Source organism: Condylostylus longicornis, unplaced genomic scaffold (assembly GCF_029603195.1).
Source record: "Condylostylus longicornis isolate FDR11 unplaced genomic scaffold, ASM2960319v2 ptg000048l, whole genome shotgun sequence".
Classification (NCBI taxonomy): Eukaryota; Metazoa; Arthropoda; class Insecta; order Diptera; family Dolichopodidae; genus Condylostylus; species Condylostylus longicornis.
The window spans coordinates 5,440,040-5,455,926 of record NW_026578017.1 but is presented as its reverse complement, the minus strand read 5'-3'; the positions used below and the strand labels follow the sequence as shown (position 1 = coordinate 5,455,926).

The window sequence follows — 15,887 nt, the reverse complement described above, 5'->3', positions numbered from 1 at the left end:
TTATATATAAGTACTTACTTGCCTATTATACTTTGATACATACAATGTAGTATTGATATACTAAAAATGTATTGAAATTGGTTTTAATATTTTTATTGGTTTGTTATTTCTCTTATATTGAAAAGCTTTAAAAAGCTAAGCTTAAAATGTTTTTAAAATAGAATACATACATACATGTGATAACATATTGGTATTTAAATAAAATATACATATAATATATATGTACCTATTGAATTTTTTTAATAAATAATATTAAAAAAAATAAAACTATTTACTTATATTATACACACAAATTTCTATTAATAAAATACTAAAATTATTTACACTTTATTGTTTAACAAAGCTCAAACCAAAAAGAAACATCTTTTGAAACTGCAAATTACGTACACACATACAAATGAGTGTATATCTAGTACTAAATTGTGTTTATATATTTTTAGTGAAAAATTTTTCGAAGAAATAGAATTTTTAAATTTAAACAAAACAGAACGTTTATTTATTCTTTCTACCAATATTATGTAAGAGCTATAATAAATAGTAATAATCAAATAATAAATTAAATAAAAAATATTGCACATGCAATGGTCTAAATACAAAATTTTTCCTAGTGAAAAGTGGAAAACATTAATAATAATATCTTATGTAATTATTTCCTATAAAATGGTCTAAAGAACAAAAAAAAAACTAATCGTACTTATACTTAATAAAAATTGGTTTCTGACTAATATTTATCTAATGTTATTAAATTTATAATAAGAATTTATATTCTTAATTTATTGAATATAAAATAACAACAAAACCGGGCAATTAAACAGGTTAATTTTTAATTATATTTTTCTTAAACTTGAAATTTGAAATTTTAATCATTTTTTTAATATCTCTATATTTATAATACAATTTTATAAAATATATTTAGGTATTATTTTTCAAAAATTACGATTTCCGAATTTAAGAGAAAGAAAAACAACAATACTCATTGTATGTATGTAAGCTATGTAGCTATACCAAATTAATAAAGAATTTATTAAAAAAAAAATATATGACAAAATCTTTTTATATACCACATATGCTCCGTAAATTTTAATGTATATACACGTACATATATATACATATACATATACATAAAATAATAATTCATATATATAGCTGTATATTATGTATGTAAGAAAAAGTTTTGATTTTATTAATACATAACTGTGTTATATAAACCGTTGATATCATCAAAAGAAGGCCAACAAAGATAAAAATAAAAATAAAAGAAAATAAAAATTCTATATATTTTTAGTTTGCACCAAATAACAACTGCCGTGAAATATTTTCATTTAAAAAGAAAAAAAAAAATATTATATAAAAATCCTTTTAATTTTTTATTTTTATAACAAAGCACAAAAGTTATTATAAGTAATATCCTGAACAAATTATTGAAAATATCCTGAATCAAAACTCAAAAATTTAATAACGAAACAGAAAACACTAGATAGAATTAAGTGAAGTGAAGAAAAGAAAAAGTTAAAAATAGTTTTTGTGTTTTTAAGGTCAGGCTCAATAAATCCTTTATTGTAATTATTTTTTTTTTCTTCCATACTTGTATATGCAATTTTTTGTGTATATGTTCATTTGTACAATTCTAAACTGAATAATTTATTTAACTTTAATAAATTATTAATTTTATTAATTTTTAGAATATTATTCATAAATTATTTTTTTTTTTAGTATTTATAAGTAATGTAGCTGAAAATCATATTCGAGTCAACGCAGTATAAAAAAATTATAACAGAATTAAATTGAAAAAATATTTAAAAAAAGTAGCTAATAAATATAAAATAATTTTTAAATTGAAAAAATAAAAATTAAATGAAAAAATTATTCTGAATTCAAAGTAATTTTTGTTAAATTTTCATTTTCTTTAAAAAAAAAAAAAACACCCTCTGTCATTTTGCAAATAATTTTCTGTTATAATAAAAAAATTGTAAGTGTATATAAGTATAGTAAATAGTTAATAATTGTAAGGATATATTATATAATATATGTACATGTGTGTGTTTCCATATTTATTAAAAGTATTGTTTTGTGCGTGTAAGTGTTAAAATAAATACCAGAAAATTCTTTTCTTATACCGCATATGAACATTTGTTTTTTTTTTCTTAATTTTTTTTTTTTTTTTGGAAAAAATCAATTCTTAAAAGAAAAACGAATTTAAATAAATTTATTTTTTTTTAATTCAAATATATAGAATAATATAAGAACATAGTAAATAGTAATTTATAATTAATAAATATTATGAAGGTAAATATTAAGGTTTCTTTTAAAATTATTTTTAAAAATTTATTTACATTTTTATATTAAAACCTATTTTTTTCTTAAATAATAAGCTGGAAAGAAAATATACTTACTTATGTATTAAATAGTTAATTTAGGAGTCATTAAAACATAATGTTTTTATTATACTTAATTAGTAAAAAAAATAAATTTGGATAACTATTTATTTTATATACTTACTTAGTACATATCCCTGTTAGGTTATATAAAAATATTTTATTTTGTACAATTTTCAATTTTAAAATCAAAAATTATTGACATTAAGCTTTTCTGAACGTTTCTCATAACTATTTCTTAGTTTTGCCCTAAATTCTAAATATAACATTTCTTTTTTAAAATTTACATTAAATGTCATTATCGTTGATTTTGTAGCTATAGTCTAAAACTTTCAAATTCATTTTGAAGAAATGATTTTGAATGTTCAGGGTTGTTTACAGTAAAAAGAATTGAGGAAAAGGAATTATTATTGGATTACTTAAGAGTGTGTGTTTATTCAATATACTTATACGTACGTGTGCAATAAAATGTCATTTAGATAGACTGCTCTTGCAAAATAGTGTCTATGTGAAATTTTTCGATTTTAAATAGTTCCTTTAAAATATTATCTAATGACATTAAACAACGACTTCTTCCGACTGTAAAACCAACAGTTACCCAATTGTCAAGTAAATTACGCAATAACCGACAGATGTGAGCAAAACAATAAGAAAAAAAATTTTACATACGGACTGTAGCTATGTAAATTAATAAAATTAAGCATTTATTTTGAAACGAAAATGAAAAATCGTTATTGCACAGTCAGTACCTAGAGAGGAGTGTACGAACAGATGTATATTAAAATACTTAAATGTAAAAATTGGTGTAAGTTTAATTCATCTGAATTGAAGAGATTTCTTTATATGTCAGATTGGCTAACATTTTTGAAAAAGAGAAAAAATTTATTCTCTATTTATTCCGGAGCAACTTTAATTGATTTACGTTTCGAACTACATGTTGGTTGTGACAAGTTTGGAGAACTCAGAAAATACTTGTAACTAAAAATCACTTAACTAAATCATGTAACTTAAGTTTGCGTTATAGCATGCATTTATATTGTATTTCAATAATATCTTATAATAATACCAAAAATTGGGATGCGATTGGGGTGCGATATGTAAATAAAATTCGAATTTAAAATTGTTTTGCAGTGATTCTTAAATATTTTAAACCCGTGGATTTGAAGAACAAACACAATCATACTGTTTAATGTACAACATTTTGCTAATCTGTTCTATACTTACGTACATACAATCTTATATCTTTTTGTATATGATTTGTTTTCTTATATTTTTATATTCCAGATTATTGTTCTTAATTTTGTTGTACCGCAGTTTACTGAAATAAAGACAAAATTATTATTATTTACATTATTAAATCAATTTTTATTATTGATATTATAATATTAATATAATCTTTATCATTATTTGCTTAAAAAGCACACGAAATTAAAATTTGAGTATAATGCGAAAATAAAATAACGCAAGAACAATAAGAAAACCAGAGGAGTGGTAAATTAAAAAAAAACATAATTTATTTTATTATGTAGCATAATTTTAGGCAATAATAAAAATTGTAACATAAAAATATACGAATACATATCATATCATACACATATGTACAAACATATACTAATGTATGCTTTTGAGGAAAAAAAATGTATCCGCTATGCATATATGAATATTATAGATTTTGATGACTGTAGGTCTGTGGATCAAAACGTCAAAATAAGAAAATGTCAAAAATTAATACATTTAATTTTGTTTTATTTTTGCATTCGGGTATTTGAACTATGTATACGTGTTTGAGTTACAACAAATAAAAAATACGAATACGAATTTCGCTATACGTATGTATGTTTGTATGTATAACAAATAAGAGTTAATTTTCTCTTGAATGTATACAAGTTTATATACTCATAAACTCTATTTTCCATGGCATGACGAAAGTATAAATCGACCCCCACCTAGCTATATGTATGTATTTTTTGACAGTTTCTATGTTAGTAGAACTTATTTTTACAGGGAAATTTTTATATTATTAGAATGTAGGTGAAATGTAAATGTATTAGTGTTATTTTTCTTTTTGATTTAAAATTCTTTAGTATATTTTATTTACATTTTTTTTTCTTTTATTTCATACTTTATAATTATGGTAATAAAAACGTTACTTACATTTATGATAATGTTATTGTTATATGTATGCACTTATGTATGTACTCATACGTATGTACATAAACGTATAGTCAATGTGTGTATGCACAAGTTTTTATACCTATTATGAATTCACCTATGTATGTATGTTAATATATATATTTATTTTCAAATTAATTTTTATGTGACTTTCATTCTAATTTTTACTGTGGGTAAGGATTCATCAAAAAGGCGAATATTCGTATATGTATGTATGTAGGTAGCTATATACAAGTAAAATACAAATATTTTTATTTTTGATGTTTTGTTGCTTATTTACGTTCTTAACACATACATCTATATATACATACACATATATGTTTTGTTTATATTCTTAATAATGAATTCTCGGGGGTAATATTTTTTATTATTTTTTTTTTTTGGAAATTTAGTTTATTTTCGTGCTGCATTAAATATAATTAAATTCATTATTAGTGGTTAGTGTTATTTAAAAGAAAATTTTGTGAATTTTTGAAAGTACTAGATTTAGATTAGACAAGTAGAGAATAAAACGAAAATACAAAATTTATTTATAAATTGCTATAATGTTACAATTGCAGTAATTACAAATGCAATTGCAATGATTACATATTATTAAGATCAACGGAGTTTATTAAAACATATTATTTGGGCTCTGTCCAGCAATGAAACTGACTAATAAATTTTCAACGAAATTGGTTTTAAACAGCACAACAGATAGTGTGAGCAAATTTACGGGAAAAATGTACAATAACTATTCATAAGCCTAATAGAAAAAGATAAGCGCATCCATTTTTAAAGTGTTCTTTCAGAAATCAGGAATTTCAATAGATTTTCAATTGCTAATATTTTTACTATTATAAACTACTTTACTTTTCCGATTCCGAGTTTGAGATGTTGAAGCCACTTTTCTTAAAATCAAGCTGGTGTCAGTCATATATGGATACTGAACACGCATTATTTCATAATATTTTGCTACTTCCACGATTTTTTTTTCGTATCAAACCAATTGTTTAAAAAGAAGAATTTTTTCTTAAACAAGTTTAATGTTAGAACATCTGTCTGCTTAAAATTTTTCAATATTATTAAAAATTTGTTTTACGAAGAAAAAAATATTGCATACTTTTAGGAAACAAAAATTAAAATTAAAAGAATCGTTTACGAATTCGAAGGTTAATTAATTAAGTTCAGATAATTATATTTTTTTGTTGAAAAGACATTTACCCTTAGTTTTTATAGAAAATTGGAAAAATAAGAGGAAAATTGAAATTTTGAAAACTTTGTACGGGAACAATTTGTAAGAGAAAGAGTGATGAAAAAAATTTCACTTGTTCATGTCATGAACTAAAAGTGAATTTATTATTTTCTACAAACTGTTTTAGATTTCTACAACATATCATCAAAGAGAAAAACAGTGTTAAAGATTCTGAAAAAACAGTCAATTAAATTTTAAAAAAAAAAATGTTTATTTTGAAGACCTTGTGGGTTTATAACTTCTAAAACTAGTAAATTAGATAAGGGTTCACTTCTAAAGAAATAGGTTTGTCGCAAAAATCTATTCCTAAATATAATTTTGAGTTCCTATCTGAAAATAGTATTTTGTAAACAGACAAGCGTACAGAGTGAAACAAACAAACATTTTTTCTTCAAATTTTTTCGAAAATGTACTAAAAAGTAAGAATTTGTGTCAAAACAAAACTTTTTTCTAGCTTATTTGAATATTCAGTCCCTTACAGCATAATATGTACTTCTTGATAGAATTAAAGGTTTAAACTTATTGTTTGTTTATATGGGGGGCACACATATTTCCACATTAGTACAAATGTTACAATAGCATCAAATTTTTTTTATTATAATTCACAGTAAGTAAAAGGTAAGGTATGTAAAATGAAATGTGTATAACTGCTATAATAAGTACACAAACAACAAATACAACAAGTAACAATAATAGGTAGTTCATAATGTGAATGAATGAATGCCACATCGTAAAATAATTTGAATGCATTGAAGCGCGGAGTAATAAACACAATACATAAAAAAAACATTGACATTCAATGGTTGTTTCTGTTATTTAAAAAAAAAAAAGATTAACAGATCTTTGGAATTTTATATTTTTTGTCTTTTTTTGTTATTTCTACATTTTGTTTCTAACATTATTTGAATTAAATGCACAAAACAGGTAAATTTTACCTGTTCATCTAATTATTTTTTGATTCACCTTGTAATTCATTTTTTCTTATTATTTCATTTATTTTTTGTCTTTATTTTTTTTTTTTACTATTGTCGTTATTAAATATTTCGTGATTACATGGTCGTATGTTGTTGTTTTTTTTTCAGGTAGACAATAATGAACTTTACAATTTTTCTAGGCTGATTTAAAATTTCTTACTAGGTAGGTACTTGTTTTTCTTATGTTATAAAAACAAAAATTTGATCTATAGCAGGTTAAAGTTAATTATTAGAAATTACGAAAAAAAAGTATTTTTTATTTTATTTAAAAACAAAAACCGGTCATCATTATCAATCAAAATGCTATTTACTAGCTAGTTCTTGTTTTGTTTCAAATAATAATTTTTATGTTCAACTTAATTAGGCAAAAGTTTTCGGACCAACTAGAAATTGAGAATGTTGGAAAATTGCGTTGTAATTTTATTTTAATTTAGATGGAAGATGTTAAAAAATAAAGTCGGAGCACTTATACAGAAGTAGGTTAAATCAAATTCTTATAATAATTACATGCTTAGCACTATATTACTTTTAAATTTTCTTACACTCAGTTTTGAACCTCATATTCCAACTCCCAAAAAAGGGCTAACCGAATTCTTTTAGCAGTATAACACATTACTATTTCTGCCAGTTTTTAAAAACAAAAACATTTAGCAGAACGAATTCGAACCCGCCAGCTCTCATTTTGTATCTGCTTACAGATAGTTCATTAGAGAATTTGTTTCAAGTGTCAAGCTTCAAACTGTCAAATTCCTGTAGTCATCGCATACTTAGTATTAATGGCATTATTACGTGACGGTGTCTTAAGATGGATTAATCGTTCCGTCAAGTTGAGATGAGCTTATTTTTCTCATAAATTTTTATCATTTCTTGTGAAAGTTACTGAACTGAATTTTTATTTGACGTTTTTTTTTTTATTTTTAGAGATAGGCTGACGAAACAATGAATTCAACATGACATGTTGTAAAGTGGCCAATTTAATTTTGAGTTTTCTTGTTAATAATATTTTTTTTCGTTAATATATCCAAAATGTTGTTTAAAAATTATAGAACCTATGCTCTTTTAAGGGCAATCAATTACCTAATTATTTATACAGATAAATAACGTTTTCAACACTACACGTTCTTTTACAACGTTCCAACTTTGCTATGCACTGTAATAGAACTAAATTTATTAAAAACCAGGACTAAATTACCACAAATATGTTGTGTTACAATTCCAAAAGTTATTTTCCTATAACAAAGCGTATTTAATAATGTAAAGCATAAAAGCCCAAGGCTAAAATGACTTTTAAAAATATCGGGTATACAATCTACATACTGGTATATTATTATGAGCGTAGAATATGTGTATGTATACAAATATAAAACAATGATTTTTATTATAAATTTTTGGTGATTAAGCAAAAAAATTTGATTTGTACGTTTGGTTTTAATTTCCAATTTTATCTTTTGATTACAAGATGATGCAAAGTTTGTTTCTTTTCTGAGTAAAATTTTAGGATTTGACTATAGAATTAAGATTTCATAAAAAATTAAGAATTTTATACTTTTGTGTGTGTGTAAATGTTGCTTTGTTTTTTTTATGCGCTATTCGATTAGCTTTTTTCTGGAAAAAGATATGACCAGTTACTTTTAAAATCAAATATAAGTCAATGTTGTTTAAGAAATTCTAAATAGATTTTAGATAAAAGAAATTTTTTTCAGTATAACAAATAGAATGACCTTTTATTGCTCTTTTTAATTGTAAAAAAATTCTTAGACATTAAAACTGAACATGAAGATTGATTAATTGTGGAAAATTTGTACCGTTAATTAAAAATATTTTTGGTAAATCAAAGTTGGTGCGTATGCCATATTATTAACCAGAGTTTAACTTTGCTTAGATTTAAATCATCTTTTTTTCAATAAAAAATTTCCTTTTATTTTCATTCCTCGTAAACAAAAATGAATTTTATCTCTTCTAGAGGAATGTAAAGAACTTTGTTATTTAATTATAAATATTAATGCTACATTAATTTCCAAACTACAGCAAATCATAAGGTATATTTTTCACACATTAACAGCACATTATTGCAGTTCGATAAAAATTTTCCACTGGTTGTAAGAATATTCTCTTTAATATTTAGAAATTTTTAATACATACTTAGGCAATTAAGATTATCTACTCGCAATAATACAAACTGTTAGTAAGCATAATATTTACACACATACATGTTCTTAAATAATATTAAATTCAGTCCAAGCTTGAAGCTACTGAATAAAACCAAAAAAAAAATTTCCAACTTAAATTATTCCATATAATTGCATATTTTTAGGGCGAGGGCAAAAGAAACGATAGCATAATATTCAAATTCGATCGCAAATTTGTAGGTGTGCTAACATAAACCATTATTATATTGTTTCTTTTTATTGGAATTTGAAAAAGCTTATAGTTTTAAGCACGACAAATTAAAAGTTTAAAATTGCTGTTTTGCTAATTTTGATAGGGCTTTTCGAATTAATCTTTTTGGAATCTGAAAAAAATTAGTTTAAGATAACTTTCAATATCAACAGCAATTTAGTCCTTCCAATTATTTAATTAGCTTTTGTCTGATTTAGTACCGAGACAAAATTAAAAGTATAATTTGTAAATTATCTAAACCTGAAAAAGTTAGGAATTATTACATTTTTAAATAAGAGAAAACAAGTGTCAGATTATTTTAGTCTTTCAAATCAACTATTATCGCAAATTACATTAAACCAGTTCTTTTATCATTTTTAGGTTGCAAACGCCAATTAATACTTACTTTACAATAATCTCTGATTAATAGTATACCTTGACTAAAGTTAGAATGAAATTTCGTTGTACCTCCCAATGAGTGAAATACTATCATTTAATAAGAAAATTCCCATATGTTATTATTGTAATGTCAACTAATCTTAATTATGCTACTCGGTGTTTAAAAAATTCTGGACAGAAATTTCGATATAAAAATGCTGTTCAAAAATCCTACTCACGCATTAGAGCTTTGATTAGAATTGACTTGAAAGAAATGCTTAAAAGCAAATAATAATTATGAATTTATAGGTTTCTAGAAATTTAAATTAAAAATGAAATTGTTTGAATCGAGGACGAGATTAGAACTGAATTAAAATAATTATTGAAAAAGTTTTTTTCTAAAATAATAGAACAAATGTATTGTTTTGTTTTAAAATCCTATAATGTATAAAAATTCAGGAAAATATATTTGTGTACAAATGTGTGCGTCTAGAAAGAATTATGCAGGTACCTTCCTAAATACATGGAGAAAATGCTGTGTCCTGTTATTTTTTATTTAGAATTATTAAACAAAGGGTTTTCTGACCCAAAACCATATTTATTGTGTATTTTTCTATGCTCTTTTATGTATCTACATAGCTACATACATTCACGTTCCTTTTTTTTAATTGTTTTTACAGATTTCATTTTTTTTATTTTTAAATTTTTATATAGTAGAAAATTTTTATTGTTTAATCAAATGGTGGTTTTGTTTTTCTTATTTCCTCGAAATTTTTACCCTCTTGACCGGAATATTTTTAATCAAGGAAAAAAGAATTTGTTGTTTTTTTTTGTTAAGGCTCACAAGTATGTTGTTTAAGTAAGAAAGAAAGTGAACAACAAAAACAAGTGAACCACAGATTGGCATACTTTTTGTTTTTGCATATATTGGAAGAAAATCGATCGATTTTGTATTGACTAAGAAAACAAAATAGCAAAAAAAGTGAAAATAAAAATTTGATGAGGAAAAAAAAACAAAGAGTCTCCGCTGAATAATCCTTGTAAAATGTTTTCAATCCTATTTTACACACACACATGTTTCCAGTAATATTTTAGAAAAAATTTGCTTAGGTACATTTGTTTTGCTCTAATAAATTTTTTCATTTGCCCATTTTATTATTTTGTTCCTCTCAACAATGCTCCATTAGAGAATCATTAAGTTAGAAAATCGAAGGCAGATGAACTGAGAAAAAAACGGTGAAAGTAACAAGAACATTTATTTTTTTAACCTCTTCCTTTTAGTAGCTTAGTAGGAATGCAGGTTAGGGTTAAACAACAGAATTGTTTTCCTCATATAATAACAATATAAAAATTGGAATGGGTTTGATTGACTAAGTTATGATTATGAAGATTCGGTAATTTCTCCAGTTTTATGACGTGAAAAAAGAAGATATACTCCATAAAAGAAAAACTGGAAAAGGTCGCAGAAATTAAAGTTGCTCGTAATGCCTTTAAAACTGTATAATTATTTAGACTTTGGCTCCAACCTACGGTTGGTAAAAAGAAATACTCTGCTAATAATAAATGAATAATGTGTATGCCAATAATTGGGTCAGAATTATTATAGCTAAATGTGGTTAGGAGGGTGGGTAATCGTATTTTTTATTCCTTATTCTTTTAAATTTTGCGCCATAAAATATGCTAACATTGCTCAATGTTTAATTGATTTAAATTAAAACAAAATTATTTTCTTATTTTTTTCGATATTTTGAAATTTTAAATGACTAAGTATGCACTTTGAGAAGCGCTAACGAAATGCGCTCTTTTGAAAATGTTAGATTAATTTAAACTTGGTTGTTTTTTGTTTTTACTTTTTGTTCAACTGCAGCAAACAAATTTTTTGCAGTTGTTTTTAATTTTATTCATTGATATGTTCAATATTATTCTCTTGTTATTGTTAAGGGAAATTTCTTAGAGATCAAAATTTAATAAGAGGATAAAATATTATCCTATTTTTCGTTAACATTTTGTAGCATTCGTTAAGTGGTATTTATACCCGTACGAACGTATGTTCGAAGGGTATACTAAATTTGCCTTACCGTTTGTAACGCTAAGAAATAACGGTTTTAGATATAGACTCAAGTGTATGTTTTTGATCAGCGTCAAATTCTGAGTTGATTTAGCTTTGTCTGTCCGTCCGTCCGTCCGTCCGTCCGTCCGTCCGTCCGTCCGTCCGTCCGTCCGTCCGTCCCAACGATAACTCAAAAACTAATTGAGCTAAGTTCACCAAATTTTCACAAATGATTCATTGTAGTAAGTGCCAGAACCCTATTCCCTACAACTTCAAAATTTATTTGGCTATATCTCGGAAACTATAAAAGCTGTGGTAGTGAAATTTCACAAAAACGAATATATTAGTAGGGCCAATGTATCTCATAAAAGTCGTTGAAATTACTTGGCTCCTTCTGGTACCTGCCATACAAGTTCAAAAGTTATTTGACTATAACTCAGAAACTATAAAAGCTGTGATATTGAGATTTCACACAAGTGAATATATTAGTTGGGCCAATGTGTCTGGTAAAAGTCGTTGAAATTGCTTGGCTCCTTCTGGTACCTGCCATACAACTTCAAAAGTTATTTGGCTATATCTCAGAAACTATAAAAGCTATGGTATTGAAATTTCACACAAACGAATATATTCGTAGGGCCAATGTGTTTGATAAAAGTCGTTGAAATTGCTTGGCTCCTTCTGGTAGCTGTCATACAACTTCCAAAGTTATTTGGCTATATCTCAGAAACTATAAAAGCTGTGGTATTGAAATTTCACATAAGTAAATATATTAGTAGGGCCGATGTGCTTGATAAAATTCGCTAAAATTTCTTGGCTCTTTCTGGTAGCTGCCATACAACTTCAACAGCAGTTTAGCACACACAGTATTTTGAAAAACACATTGTACTGAAATTTTGCATAAATTAATATACAGCAACTTAAAGTCATCGTCTGTCCCATAGTCAGTTATGGCATCTTTATTCGCACATAGGATAACAAATTCGTACGGGTATCACAGAGTTGACAAGGTCAACTCTATTTTTTTCTCGTTTTGTTTTAGCAATCTCAATCCGGAACTTATAGTTTTTAGGTTTAAATGATGAAAAAGATATTCTAATGAAACAATTCTCTTATCATTTTATGTTGCATATATTTAGGAGCAGCTTTTAGCGAAATAGCTTTAGGCATAGAGAAACTTTAGACAAGATTGTATGTATATGTACTAATAAAAAGATAAATTTAGAGATAATAGTACGATTAAGCTCATGCTAAAGTAATTGTGATCGAATATCGGAGATTCTGTATGCTCTTTAAATATCTCTCTGTCTATGGTACAGAAAGGTGATTGAACAGTACTTGTAAATATTTTTTGTTCCGGTAGAGTGCTATTAAATTAGTTATTTTACGGACATAACACTGAAATTAGCTTTCGATTTATATCAGACTTCTTTAAATTACCTTGAATAAGGCAGGGAGATTATGTGGCCGTACCAAATTACCGAACTCGAGTTGTTGGTGAGCACAAAATATTCCGTAACAGGATAATTTATTTACTTTTAAATTAATTTCTTTTAGCGAAAATTTCCTTTGGGCCACATTTTCGATAATTAGACAATATTTTTTTAAACTGAGGGGACATCATATTTTTTTTTTTATTCGATTGCTAAAATTGTATTCCTTATACCCGTACGAACGTATGTTCGAAGGGTAAACTAAATTGGCCTTACCGTTTGTAACGCTAAGAAATAACGGTCTTAGATATAGACTCAAGTGCATGTTTTTGATCAGCGCCAAATTCTGAGTTGATTTAGCTTTGTCTGTCCGTCCGTCCGTCCCAACGATAACTCAAAAACTAATTGAGCTAAGTTCACCAAATTTTCACAAATGATTAACTGTAGTAAGTGCCAGAACCCTATTTAAATTGGACATGATCGGGGTACCGGTTCGGGTAGCTGCCATACAACTTCAAAATTTATTTGGCTATATCTCAGAAACTATAAAAGTTGTGGTATTGAAATTTCATACAAACAAATATATTAGTAGGGCCAATGTGTTTCATAAAAGTCGTTGAAATTACTTGGCTCCTTCTGGTACCTGCCATACAACTTCAAAAGTTATTTGACTATATTTCAGAAACTATTAAAGCTATGGTATTGAAATTTCACACAAACAAATATATTATTAGGGCCAATGTGTCACATAAAAGTCGTTGAAATTACTCGGCTCCTTCTGGTACCTGCCATACAACTTCAAAAGTTATTTGGCTATATTTCAGAAACTATTAAAGCTATGGTATTGAAATTTCACACAAACAAATATATTATTAGGGCCAATTTGTCTCATAAAAGTCGTTGAAATTACTTGGCTCCTTCTGGTACCTGCCATACAACTTCAAAAGTTATTTGGCTATATCTCAGAAACTATTAAAGCTATGGTATTGAAATTTCACACAAACAAATATATTATTAGGGCCAATGTGTTTCATAAAAGTCGTTGAAATTACTTGGCTCCTTCTGGTACCTGCCATACAACTTCAAAAGTTATTTGGCTATATCTCAGAAACTATAAAAGCTGTGATATTGAGATTTCACACAAGTGAATATGTTAGTAGGGCGGATGTGCTTGATAAAATTCGCTAAAATTTCTTGGCTCTTTCTGGTAGCTGCCATACAACTTCAATAGTAGTTTGGCACAACCAGTATTTTGAAAAACACATAGTACTGAAATTTTGCATAAATTAATATGGTAATACGGCAACTTAAAGTCATAGTCTGCCCCATAGTTAGTTATGTCACATTAGTTATTCGCACATGGGATAACAAATTCGTGCGGGTATCACAGAGTTGACAAGGTCAACTCTATTTTTTTTCTCGTTTTTCTCTAAATTGGAATTGCTTAAATTTCTTTGAATAAATTGGAACGAAATTCTATAACTTTTAAATGTTTTAACCTATTATAAGTTGCCAACTTAAAACATTTCAGGAAAAATTTAAATCTAAGACGATTATGTTGTAAAACTATTCTCAGTATTTTATCGTACTTATACACTATATATATACTTTTGTTTATGCACCTTATGACCTAAATTAATGCAATAATTACGTCCTTACAGTTAAAGAATTTTTTTTTTTTTAAATAAACTTTAGTTGAATGAAAATTATTTTTAATAAGGTTATTAGAAAAAATTAGAGAATTTTTTTTTATTATTATATGAAGTGTTCAAACGTTATTAAATATGAACTTTCAGTTCCCTTTAGTTTACTAGACTAAGTAGTGTACGTTCTCTAAAATTTTACTAAATAAAAACATTTTAATAAACTAAAAAAAGATTAAAATTTAAGAAATAATTACACTTACCTACATACATACATATATAAATGTTTAAAAAATTTTTGGGATTAAGTACACGTTACCTTGAGCTGAAAATATAAATGAACATGTTACACTTATTATGTACTATATTCTGTATATGATTGATATTAATTTCTACATGAGAAACAAACTAATTTCATTCGTACTTGTTGTATAAACACAAAAAAAATTTTAATCTATTTTAAAAATATAATATTAACCTAGTAAAATAAAATAAACATAATCATATGTACATGTGTGCATGTATACAAATTGTACAAATTATATATGTACATACATACATGAAGATTTCTTATATTTAGTTTCAGATTAAGCAGTTTATTTGACCGTGCACAATGCGGTTGTGCAAAGAAAGTTTTTTTTTCATTTTTTTTTTCTCTTTTATTTTTTTTTTTGTTTTCTGTGTACTACAGCATTTTATTTTTAGTATTTGAATTTAATACTTTTTTTCTGTGTTTGTTTTTATTAAAAAAAAAAAACAAAAAAACAAAAGGACAACATGAGAGAAAGAAAGAATTCCATTAAAATATTGCTCAAGGCTTAATGAATTTTGGTTTCATAAAGGACATTCGAATCCTTGAAAATATTATAATAGTAACAAAACAATCAGAAATGAAGATAAAAAGCAAATAAAAGCAGAAAACTAATAATAATAATATAAAAAAAAATTATTTTTCAGAAGTTCTAACTATCAAGTTGTATAAAATAATTAGAATAATTGATTATAAATGTAATAAATAAGAACAAAAACAAAAAAAAAATGAATAATTTTATAGCGAAAACAGCGTATAAATGTGGTGAACAAATGCTCGCCATAGAACCGTTTTCATATTATGTGGTAAACATTTAGAATTATTTTATTATTTGTTCATAACACTGACATGCTCTAGGCGATAAATTGAAAAATAAACATGAAAAAGAAAATGTTTATTTCTGTACGAGTGCTTTTAATAAACTAATAGTATTGTACAACT

General features: G+C 25.5%; 1 protein-coding gene across 3 annotated transcripts in view; it reads left to right on the top strand.

Annotated features, from left to right (window-relative positions):
• The first annotated feature begins 668 nt into the window (after window positions 1-668).
• The window catches only part of LOC129611260 (gamma-1-syntrophin), a 108,366-nt gene continuing 93,147 nt past the window's right edge, over window positions 669-15,887 (top strand). The window contains exon 1 of one of the 3 annotated variants that reach the window (XM_055524321.1): window positions 669-815. The gene's annotated coding sequence lies outside the window, so the exon portion shown is untranslated. Of the gene's footprint in view, window positions 816-1,973; window positions 2,287-15,887 lie in introns of those variants that run through there. The other 2 variants (XM_055524322.1, XM_055524320.1) reach the window with 2 other exon arrangements.